The sequence below is a fragment of the Cygnus atratus genome, chromosome 1 (assembly GCF_013377495.2).
Source record: "Cygnus atratus isolate AKBS03 ecotype Queensland, Australia chromosome 1, CAtr_DNAZoo_HiC_assembly, whole genome shotgun sequence".
NCBI lineage: Eukaryota > Metazoa > Chordata > Aves > Anseriformes > Anatidae > Cygnus > Cygnus atratus.
In genome coordinates this window covers 57,572,514-57,583,937 of record NC_066362.1, presented here as the reverse complement: position 1 = coordinate 57,583,937, position 11,424 = coordinate 57,572,514, and positions in this window count along the sequence as shown.

Genomic DNA, 11,424 nt, shown 5'->3' with positions numbered 1-11,424 from the left:
TTTCCAGGGGAGCTGCAAACCCAGGACAGCGGCTGTTGAGCTCATAGGCTTGCTTTGTTTAATTACCATTCACTGACTGTTTAACGGGGGCCTAGAGACGCCAGGAACCACCAAGAGCCAGAGATTGGCTACCACCGAATGCCTCTGCAGGAATGTAAATCCTTTATTTAGCGTAGCTAAAGAAAAAGAATATTTTATGTGTGTAATTGGGCACTGAAGAGGGAGACTGAGAGGTCTGGTGGGCTTGCTGTCACCTGAAGCTCTTCAGACTTGTCTTTGAATCTGGACGGTCAGGCCTGCTGCCCCCACTGGTGTTATTTGTGCTGTGGGGGATCCTCCAGGACCCCAAAACATCTGTGCTTTGGACCAGTTGCCTGCAGGTCTTCAAGTTAAAGCCTTTTAGGTAGAGTGTCTCCCCTAGTCCTTTTACACTGAAAATTCCCAGAAAGCAACAGGTCAAATTTTACCTCTTTTACTTATTTATTTTCACTTTGTGCACCTTTCCACATTGTCTTCATCTCTTGGTCTATCAATTTTAATGGTCAATGTCTTAAATATCTTGTTTCTCAGCAGAGCCTGGTCTTTGGGGCCGAGTTAATTGTCTTATATTCAACCTTCCCAGTACGCAGGTCCCTCTGCTTCCCTCCCAGGCTCTTGTGGTCTCTGCTGGTCTCCTTCCACCAGGTGTGGACGATGGGTGAACTTCACCTCAGATTTAACTAACGGAGACAGGGAGAGGGAAGAGAAGGGTTCAAGTGTGAGCTTAGCCTTCGTGAAACACCAGAGGATCCATGTGCTAAAGAAACTAATAAATACCTCCATGCAGGTTGGGTCTGGGGCCAAGGTGGCACCTTCTTAGGTGCTATCAGCAGCTGGGCACAGATGAGTAGGAAACGGATTTGCTTGTGTGCGTGAACAACGGGTCTTCCTCAGTGCATGTCACAGCCTAATGGAGGCTGGGTTTTGACCTCTTTTCTTGTGAGCGCACAGACCACCGGCAGCGCTCCCTGGGCAGTAATGCATCTTACAGCTGAATTTCTTTGATAGTTGTCCCTCTAAAAACATGCTTTCCAGTCACGCTGCTGCTGTGTGCAGGTAGACACATGTCCTTGCTTTCCCATGCCCCCTCTAAACCTGCTGGCCATGTTCAGTCATATTTGGCCATCCAGTGAAAGTGTTAGAGATAGGGTGTTCCTAGATGTGTAATGTTTAGGGATGCTTAGGGGACATTCAGGGGATGTGCTAGAGTCCAGGGCTGCACCTAAGGTAGGTGTCTGCTTGCTTCTCTGCTCCGGAGACCGGTGTGTCCCACCTATGAGATACATCTCAGGGAGCATCACTGGCTCTCTACAGGTGCCCATCTCTCCGCTGGCCCCAGAGCAACCTGCAGCAGGTTAGACACCTATTTTCCAGACAGTTAAATCCTTGAGATGAATTTTACTACTGCCTTTAATTCAGATGGTTAAACCCTGAAACCCGCTCTCAGCAGACGTGGTTTTCCCCGGTGGACAAAATCACTCCTGAGCTGTCTGGTGAGGTGCTGTGGCCAAGCAGCCCGTAGCAGCCGTGGCCAGCCCATGTTTCTGAGTGGCAAGGGCTCCCTCGCAGCACAGCAACACACCCACCCACATGGATGCCCATGAGTACTTCCAGCTCTGCTGCCAGCACTTCGAGGTGAGTTTGCAGGCAGCTGGGAGCAGTGGGCTTGGTCCAGGCTTGTGTCCCTGCCACAAAACCAGGCTGCAGCTCAGGAGGCAGGCTCCTCAGCCTCCAGCTTGCCCTCAGGTGGGGACAATTTGCCGGGCAAATAGCTGCGGAGAGCAGGCTCCAAAATGCCTTCTGCTTGCAGAGCCTTGTATTGCCCCAAGTGAATTGAAGCCGTTCTGCAGGGGAGGATATTACAGTGCCTGAACTGAACGCTGTGAAAAGATTATATCCAAACATTGGAGACTGTCAGAAAGCTGGCTGGGTACTGACAGGGGGGATGGTTGTGCAAAGCCCTTGCTGGTTTCCGACACTCAGAAATCTTCCTTGTGACGAGTGCTCTGGTAAGGAACTATATGAAAGTCCCAAAAATAAAAAAATATAAGTTATGCAACAAGGTGTTCAGGATCACAATGGAAACCTTGCAAACGTATCCAAGAGGCATTTGCATGCAAAAGAGAAAGGAAAAAAAAAAAAAAAGAAAGAAAGAGAGAAAAAAAAAAATAAAATTGCAGCTTCTTTCAGCTGCAACCTAAACTTTGTGCTCAGTTAAATCTCCCCAGCCCTGGGCTGATCCCTGCAGCCCCTCCCGGGTTTTCAGTGCATCCAACAATGAAAGTGAAATCCAATCCCATCCAATTAGAGGAAAATGAATGGCTCATCTACAATAAATGGGCTCTGAATAACAATAAGCCAACAAGAGAGCAATGAACTGGAGACAGAGTACAATCTTCCTGAATGTTAATCGGCAACTAACTCCACAAGCTTCTTAGAGGTGGAAAGAATTGGAGGAAAATAGATTAGGGAGGCTTTAGAGCACATTGCCTTTTAACTGCTTAGGCCTCACTTTATTTTTTTTTACCTAAATACAAGAATGTTTCTGATGCTGCCTTTGCAGGGAGGGTTGGGGGGCTCTGTTCTCGAAGTTAAATGTTTTCAGTTTACTTACACTTTGGCACGGTAGGTCCTACTGTCTAGCCTCTAGTGCTATTTCATAGTTTCATTTATTTGAAAGTTGCTTTATAAAATGACAAAGTAAAAGGGTGTAAGCCTCTCAAAATATCTTCTGTAGATCTGAAGATTTGCAGACACCTCAGAGTGACACCTCACAGTGCTCCTTGCTGTGGAGAGCCCACATCTTACTGGCTTGCAATGAATTTTTTTTTGATAATCATGATGTTTTTGGCAGTCACGATGTTTTAAATAATCCTAGTATCCATAATAACGTATGTAGTTATAGATACACACAGGCTATCCCTGCTTGCTCCTGAAGAAAACCATCAGGAAATCATGAGAGCAGTTGGCCTTCAGAAAGGGTAATGATCGGAGGAGAAGGTGCCATCACTAGCTTTGAAAAAGCCCTGGCAATGTGACAGCCGGCAAAGCGTGCTGTGATGCCCAAGTTTGCAGAGAGGCTGAAATGACATGCTCCCATCCATCCCGATGGGTTCTAAGGCCTGTGAGGGTGCTTAGTGTCCTGCACTTCTCTGCTCCTTCGGTGTCTGCCTACACAAGCTTTTCACGGTGGGTCCCCAAGGCAGGGGCACTACTAGCACCTGGCTTTTCTCTCTCTCTCACAGCTGAGCTCTCAGCTTTCATGTCCACGTTCAACCTGAAGCTCTGACTGAGTGCATCGGGGTGCAGTGCTGTGGAAGGAGGTAAGGTCAGCTCTGAGCTCCTGAAATAGGTGGCCCTGAGCAAACTGTCCTCTGTGCCTTCTCTCTTCTCCTGCCTTCCCCTCTCCTTTACTCGCCTGTGTAGCTCCTCAGGTATGCAGAGGTTGCAGTGTGGGGGCCTTTGGAGAGCTAACTGGTCCTCATCATGCATAAAACAAACAAAAAAAAAGGAATGGAGTAACTTTTAACTAAAATGCTACAAAAAAAAATAACTTCGTAATTTATTCCATCAGCAGGGGTTATTGATGCAAGTATGCTTCCTGTGTTGCATTCCCTATCACTAATTTCTTCCCAGAGGCAGCTCTAAATTTGATATCTCATGGCCAAATAAAGCTGGCAAATGTGTCTATAGAAAACCAAAGTACATTCTCTCTGTTTATTGCAAGATGGGAACGAAGAGAGGAGCCATATCGCCCCTTTCCCTCCACTGATTTGCTGTACAAGGAGAGGGGGGCGCATTGTATTCTTTCAGAGGAGTAAGAATTTGATAGGCATATAGATAAGCTATTAAGTAATATACATGCAGAGCTAAAGGGGATTTGGAAGGGAGAATTATTCATTTGTTAAATTAAATAACAATTTGGTCTCGGCAGCATTAAAATAAATTTCCAAAGGCCATTGTTTGTTTGAACAAAGAGGGGAAAGAAGCTGTTAGGAGCAGTTTACACAGCTCAAATATGAGGGGCTGTGTGAGTTAATAAGACCAGCGCTGGTGCTCAGCATGTAGTATAGAAAGCACATTTGCTGTAGCAGGCTGGACACGCTCTGGCCAGCTCTTGGGAACACCACATCACACCCTGCCAAAGCTTAGCATCGAGAGCGAGGCATGCCAAGGGGAATTTCAAATTCCCCATGTATATTTTTTTTTCTGAAAACTGACTTAGATTGTTGGAGCAGAACAAGGCAGCAGCAGTAGACAGTACAAGTCCCAGGCTTTGACCATTTGGGGGCAAAATAATGTTCCTTTCCTTTCCAGCAGCCTCAAGGCACCATTGTCCTTCCCACATCTTCCGTCATCCCCTCAGCAGTAATCATGGGGCGCTTACTGGAGCCTCCCACCTTGTTTGGTTTCTTGGCTTTGTTCGTCACTAAATGGGCAGCAGTAACTCTTTGGTTACTCTGGGATTTACAATGCAAGAGATTTGCTCTGTGTGTCCTGGGAAGAGGTAGGGCTGCTTTGCTCCCCAGATCAGGTGTGGTTTCAGATACAGACCAGGCCCAAGTGTCTTAAAAATATTTAAGATCTTAGCACTCTAGCCTTATTGTGCAAGAACTTCATAGTTTTATGCTCATTTTATGATCAAAAAGGCAGCTGCACCAACTGGCTAAATTGTTGATGCAAAGGTTTATAAATCCAGATTCTGGTAACTTGATTTACCAGAAAATGGCACCATCTATGTTCTTCATGGTTTTGCCTGTGGAGACGGTGGTATTGCCCACACAGCAAGTTGCTACTCATTGTGGAGATAGCAGTGAAGTGATGGGACGGGGTAAGGTGAATTTTTTTCAGTGAAAACCCAGCTTTCTGTGAGAATTTCAGAGTGAACATTTTGATTTAGAAGAGCAATATTCCATGAAGACAAATTCACTTTTCATAGGTGTCCATCGCACTTTCATTTTTGGCAGATGGGGAACCATTTCCACTTGTCCATTTGGCTACAATGCCTCCAAAGAACTGTGCGCTGAGGGTTGATGTCTCACCTTCTCCTGTGACAGACTACCCCTCCATGAGAACCATTACAGGAGCTCCTGCGAGGTTCCTGCCCCTGCTCCACATGAGAAATGCAAGAGATGGATGACCTTCTCCTGGCCAGGAGAGCTTCCTCACTGAGAACCTCAACTATGGTGTTCATACATCAGCCCTGAGGTAATTTGACTTCAATTTGGAGACTTAAGGCTGCCCTTGAGCCTGAGCCTTGCACTAGGGCGTCCTCTCTCCCTCATCGTGGCTCCTGATCTCTCTGTGCCATCCAATCTGGTAGGAAAGCACTTCATGAACTTGCGTAAAGCATAAAGCTAAGTATTTTGGCTTGGGGTCCTGTATGTCACTCATGTCACTTACTGAGCTGATTATCCTTCTGTCCATGTGTGACCCAACCCTGGCTGCCCTCACCACATCCACAAAAAATGCTTGAAAAGTCTCTTTTAAGTGCCTTCATCAACTGCACCCCTGTTTGGAAACTAAGAGCCAAAACCCTATCCCTTTAACCTTGCCCAGTCTTAGCCACTGTCTTTTATTTTTATCTTCCTTATGACAGACAGATTCACCCTGTCATGTTTATTATTCCCAGCACTGCTCTGGTGCTCTCGCAGGGCTGCTTCCTCCAGAGCTGCTTGAACAAAGCTTCATTTGAGACTAGCTTTGGCGGTCCAAAGCTCCCTACAGGGATTTCTTCCATTTCTGAGAAAAAATCTGGCAAACTTTCACTTTTTTTTCTTTTTTTTGTCGTGGCGTCTGTGAGTGGTTGGCTTCTTCAGTTGAACTCCCCTGGTGGTGATGAATTCACAGTGCTGGGGGTTGTGCTGGTGGGATGCTCAGTGCCCAGCCCTCTGCGAATAACCCGTTCCCACATGAGAAAGGAAAAGTCAGGGAATGAATGAGTTGGGTCCTGCAGGCCTCTATCAGACACCTTTCTCTGGGGAAGTTTTACAGATGTTGCAAAATTTGTTAGTTGATAAAGCATGGTTAACTCCTGCTATGTTCATCTCTACTTTTGCTCCCCTCCCCATGTGTCTACTATCTGAGAAACTGTGCTAGGGGAAAACGTGTTGTAAAGAAGTGCCTTCATTAGGTAAAAATTGTGCCCAGGTAGTTCTTGAAGGGGAAGGTTGCTCAGATGACTTCTACAGTCATTGGTGTGGACATCTTTACTGACTCCAGTGGTATTAGTTGTCTGAAAGGGAATGCTTACTGAGAAGGACTTTGTCTATTAAGTAATACTTTGAAAGACAAGCACCTACTTTAGGAGAATACCTAGGCTGGATGGAGGCTTGTTGCGGTAGTTCTGAGCCCTGTCATAGGCTTGGGGCCAAAAAGCCTCCTCAGGACACATAATGTTGCCCTACCAGTTGTACTTGTCATGGCACCTATGGCCAGGGTAAGGTAACATTTAACACTGCTTTTAACACCTTGCTGCAATCAGCCTGCTTTTATTTGAGTGACCAATTATAGTGTCAGTGACATGCATAGATCTGGACCTCATACAGGTGCTCAGCTCTCTGCCCAGCATCTACACCCAGCATGTGCATTTCACTGCCAAAATTCAGGAGCTACAGTAATTCTGCACCACTCCACAGCACCACCATCAGCATAAAGCCCAGGATCAGACCCACCTTTACTACCATGCAGCCTTCACCTGCACTGAACTCTGAATATGTCTGTATTAGCTGTAGCACTGCAGGAAGAATGGGCTCAGGTAATCAGGCACGTCTCTGCTTGGCTCAACTTGCTCCAAAAGGCAGATTTGAGAATATCTTTGCACTAGAGTAGTCAGGATTTAGTCTGCAAGCTCTCACTGCATCCTCCATCAGTTTGAGGGTCTCAGGCCTGCCCCATCCTTAGAAGCTGCCAGAGTGTGGCATAGCTCACTTTTTTCACCATCCCATCTCTCAGATGTCCTTATGAACCAGGATGCAGCAGAGCTTGGTGGGGTCTGCACGAGGAAGTTGGCTCCCCCTGTGGATGGGAACCCAACTGATTTTATGAGGCAGTTTTCTGACCTCACTGCAATGGTAATTTTTTATTTCAAGTACTGAAATTTGTTTTGAATCTAAAATTCAAGCCAGAGTGTGATGAGCACACATACAGAGGATATCAATTGAAAAAGAAGCCACTGAGCAATAGTAAACAGATCTGCCCATGTTACCCATCTCTCTGGTTTTATCATCTGGAGAGCAAACAGTAAAAACAAAACAAAAAAAAAGCTTTCTACATTGAAACATCCACCCAGAACTAGACATCCCTTAAAGATTTTTCTGGGGGAGGGGAAGAGTGACTCTTTAGGCAATACACCCGTGTTTGTTTTTCATCAAAATAAAACCTTGGTTGATACAAAGGGGCTAAACTAACAGTCTTGGGTTAACAAGTTAAAAAATGCGGGGGGAAATGTCTAAAACACTAAGGTTTAAACCCAACTCACCTTTTGGCAATTCTAGCAGAGGTATGTTGTTTTGGAAACACTGTCAAAATGAAAGTGATCTCAAAGTTTGCTATAGGAAAATGGATCCCATTTTAGTGGGTCTAGCAAAAAATCCTCATAGTTTTTAAAGAGAGAGAGGAACAGACAGCCAGTCCCTGGAGACGTACAGGGCTCCAATTTGGCAAGACTCACCAGGTAATCCTTTTTCAGCAGAGGCTTGCAGGCAAACTATCAAGCCAATCCAGGAATAATAAAAACATTAATTATAGGCTTTCTCTCACTACAGAAAACATGCATGTTAATGCCTCTTAGGGGATTTATCATACATGAGGATAAGGTTTATTTTTTACCACTCTTGCTCTTTTACTTATGAAATACTGGAGTTTCCCAAATATGATGCTCCACTCTGAAAGACTAAGTCCTTAGCTGGTAGAAAACAGGACAGCACAGCTGATTCCCTCTGCAGCTATACTGATTTGCACCAGCTGAGGATCAGCTCCATTACATTACCTAGGCACAGAGTGGGGCTGCTTTAATTCTTTATTCTCATTTGATTTCAGTTTCAAAAATTAAACTGTCTTACAAAGTGAATGTTTACAATTGAGTCCAAACCTATTACACTGAAACAATTTGATTGTAAGCAGGTTAGATCAGCTTTCTTGTGATAACAGCTTCTGATATTGGTGTCTTTCTTGTGCAGGCTTAAAACTTTGCTTGCAAAATCTCCTTGTATTCCTTTGAACTCCCTTGGGAGATTAAAAAAAAACAACAAAAAACACTCCAGTTAACACTCCCTCATTTCATTTTTAAAGGTCATGCTCAGAGCTGGCAGTTGTTATAGGAGCTGTCCTCTGTAAAGAAAAGTCTTAACTAGCCAGGCACAGATTTAACCTCCCCATCGAAAAACTAACATTGTCACTAGGATATGGAGAAACCATGGTGAAGAACTAGCAACAGCTAGACCACGGCAGAATGAGCAGTCGGCATCTGCTCGGTGGGCCTTTATCATGCAGTGTTGTATGTACGGTTCAAAATGCACAGGACGATTGTTGAAATGATGTAGACAAATTGACTCAAATTAGTTTAGCATGGGCCATGCAAAGTTTAAGCTTATTGAGCCCAGACACATAGCAACAGCCACCGCACTTGGGGCGACCGTACGATAGAAGCGCTCGCAGAGAAGCACGACGCCAGCCCACGTTCGCGGGGTTTGCTTTTGTGCCTGCTTGCTCCTTTTCTTTTCATTTTGCCCAGCTCTAGAAAGTCTTGGCAGAAGCAGTCCCTGCTGAAGACTGCACTGGCACTGATAATTTTATAGAAGTACTTGTGAGCTTTAATGTCATTTTATACTTCCTTAATCTTTTGACTGTTACTTAATGACAAACAAATCCCCAAAGAACTGAGGGGGGGGGGAAAGAAAAAAAAAAAAAAGATTAAAAGGATTTTGAGATTGTGTTCTCTGCTTTCAGTCAAACTGTCCCAAATCCTGCCAACACAATTCTCCAGTGCCCTATGACACCCCTCCCCAGACCACCAGGAGTGAGTTTCTTATTGTATTTACAGTAATCTAATTACAACAGTTCTTCAATTCACAGCCAGCTTTGGTATACAGACTTTAGCAAGAACTCTCCTCTCGGTGCAGATTGCAAACCTTAATCTTTTAAACTAACACACTCACAGGAACCCCCCCCAAAAAAAGTTCTGAGATGCCTGTGCAAGCTGAGATGTGTCCAACCCCCAGCTCCCTCCAATACTTCTTTCGTCTTTGTGTTAGGTTTTCTTTTGTGCCAATTTACTGCCTAAAAGTAATGCTAGAGTTCCTGAGAGATAATATTCTGTAAGCTTATCAAATGGTGATCAAAGCAGGTTGCCTGCCAGAACATTTCTTTTTTTTAAAAAAGATGTCTGTCTAAATGTGTGTAATTCCCTTAAAAATTTGTAAATGCCTGTTTTTATTTCTGTAGTAGAAGCAGCAGCTAAGTAGAGGAAATAAAGACAACATTTTCCTTAAAAGTGAAATACATTTACAGCTTAAAATCATCATTGCCCCAAATCATTTGATACAAGCCTTAAAGCTGATTAACTTTATTTAGAAGATTTGTATGACAGATATAGATGGAGCTAATACATAATAAAAATGTCAAGAAAATGAATACAGAAAAGATTGTTTTATATGAAGGAAAATATAAAACAAAGCAGAATCTGCAACGAATTATCAAATCCAGGCACTCTTTGTGTGTCATTACAGCCATCTAGCTATATGGAGAAGTATTGCACTCTTCAGCTTCATTTCTGTCACAGGTTTTCCATGTAAAGCTTTTAAAATAATATTGGGTTTACCAATACACATCTTCTGGAAGTTTGAGGGAGCTTTTCTCTTCCTCCAGTCCATCATTTGACTCTCTGAGCTGTTCTCATGTAAAGTTGAATCTTCAAGATAGTAAAATCTTTACTCCCAAAGACATCAAAAATAATTTAGGCCCAGTATCACTTTAAAACTTGGGTCTCCCCTATTACTGTGTCTTTCAGAAGATGTACATAAGGCAAATATGTTTATAGTCATATTTCATTTGAGAGTATTTCAAATCCTCAGCTTGGCTTTTCGTATCTGTTGATACCTGTGAAGCTCATCAATCATTTTGTCTTCAGGTATGCACCAACATTCTTTGTCACATCAGAAAGGTTTTCAAACTTAATTCCCACTGTTAGGATTCATTGTAATGCAAGCTGAACTGAGCTGGACACTCAAACGTACTGTTTCCCGTGAATCTTGAAAAACTGGGAGCATACTAAGTGCCTTTTCTGTTCTCACATTTACACCTGAAAAATTATTTCTAATGGACCTTCACGCTGTTTCCCTCTGAGCAAACTGGCCATAGCAACTCAATAAATGAAGCAATTCTCATTTAGTTTGCAAAATCTTGTGGTTCCTAGATAATGAATGTGCCTTGCTCAGGCTGAACAGACTAGAATAGGAAATGGCTTTGAACAGGTCAAATGAAAGAGTAAGAGACAGCAGCTGCTTGGAAACCTCCCAACTTTCATCAAAGTGTTGCGGAAATGACAGGCTGTATGTAGCAGTTTATTTCTGTGAGATCTAATTTAAATTTTAATCTCTGGGATAACATATCTAATCCTTACAGTCCAGTAGTTTATCAGATTGTACAGCCTACAGGAAATGCTCCTACCCTTATGAAAACAAAGTTCTTCATCGATTTGGAAGACATTCTTGTGAGATACTCAGTCTCCCCTAATAAAAGGAAAAGGGACTGTGTTGCTGCAAAGGAAGGTGTGGAGCAGGGAAGCCTGCAGTGTACGAATGCCATCTGCTGGCTCCGTTAAAAATATGAGCCTCCAGCAACTGCTGCTGCCGTGTTTGATGACGGATGTGGAGGGCCAGATCTCGTTCCATGTATTGGCATGAGCCAGTCACATTACCCCATATTTAACTGCATGTAAATAGAAGAAGAATCAGACTGAGATTGTATGAGCTATACCTGCCTTAATGTGTCTGTCTATGCTCAAGCATTAGGTTTGTTTAATGCTTTATGTCATCGGGGCTTAGTTAGATTGGGGGGGGGAAAAAAAGGCACCTGTGGTTACAGTTGGGAAGTGCTTTTGCTGAATACCATGCTTAGATGCAGTAATCCTCACGTAGGTTTATTCCCATTAGACTATTGTTTTAGCTGACACATGCCACGCTGCACAGAAAGGGCTCTGCACCACAAAGCCAGCTTTACCCTAGGAGATTGAATCTCTCTGGGTCCTCTCTCTCCAGGACGCAGAGATAGATGGGGTTTGTCCATTGAGCTGCTCTGGGGCCCCTTCCTTTGTGCACTTAAATGCTACGCAGTACTGAGACACACCTTGTGTGACTTTGAAGTCCAGAATACCTGGAGTACTGG